The following is a 1,062-nucleotide window of genomic DNA, read 5'->3' on the forward strand; positions in this document are numbered from 1 at the left end:
GAGAAACTTCGTTGTTCCTGGGCAGCGTGCAACGTGACTTTTTAGTTTTAAGTACTACTGTTACGAGTCTGTGCGGGAATACAGCTCATTAAGTACTACTGTTACGAGTCTGTGCGGGAATACAGCTCATTAAGTACTACTGTACGAGTCTGTGAGGGAATACAGCTCATTAAGACGCTCTGTTACCGTACGTCTGGGACGGAGATTACAGCTCATTAAAGTACTACTGTTACGAGTCTGTGCGGGGAATACAGCTCTTAAGTACTACTGTTACGAGTCTGTGCGCGAATACAGCCTCAATTAAGATACTACTGTTAACGAGTCTGTGGGTAAATACAGCTCCATTAAAGTACTACTGTTTACGATGGTACGAATGCGGGAATACAGCTCATTAAGTACTACTGTTACGAGTCTGTGCGGGAATACAGCTCATTAAGTACTACTGTTACGAGTCTGTGCGGGAATACAGCTCATTAAGTACTACTGTTACGAGTCTGTGCGGGAATACAGCTCATTAAGTACTACTGTTACGGATATGTAGCGCGATATACAGGCTCATTAAGTACTACTGTGTACGCAGTCGATGGTGCGGGCAACAGCTCAATTAAGTAACTACTGCATTAGCGAGTCTGTGCGGGTATACAGCTCATTAAGTTTGTTGGTGTCGCAGCGGCCATGACTGGCTATAATCGTGGATACGTCAACTATAGTAGGGACCTACATTTTAAGGTGACTCGCTGGCGTGCTCTCCTTTGGAACAGTACTGAGTTTCTCTTGATGTTGGACATACAGTTATTTAACGTTTTATTGATGATAAAATTACGCATTTTCACTACTTGCGCCCTAATATAAGTGTGTGTATGTGGATCGTAGCGCGCTCGAGCGGCGCTTTATATATTTTGCGTGCGCGCGCCCGCACATCGAGGTATGTGGTGTGACGTAGTAAGATGAAGTTGGTTTGGCAATACCAACAGTGTCGTCAGGCGTACCCCACTGTTAAATCCGGGTAAGCGCCAAATAGGACAAATGATAATAATAATAATAATAATAATCTAATGTACA

Source organism: Priapulus caudatus, unplaced genomic scaffold, assembly GCF_000485595.1.
Source record: "Priapulus caudatus unplaced genomic scaffold, Priapulus_caudatus-5.0.1 Scaffold1008, whole genome shotgun sequence".
Classification (NCBI taxonomy): domain Eukaryota; kingdom Metazoa; phylum Priapulida; class Priapulimorpha; order Priapulimorphida; family Priapulidae; genus Priapulus; species Priapulus caudatus.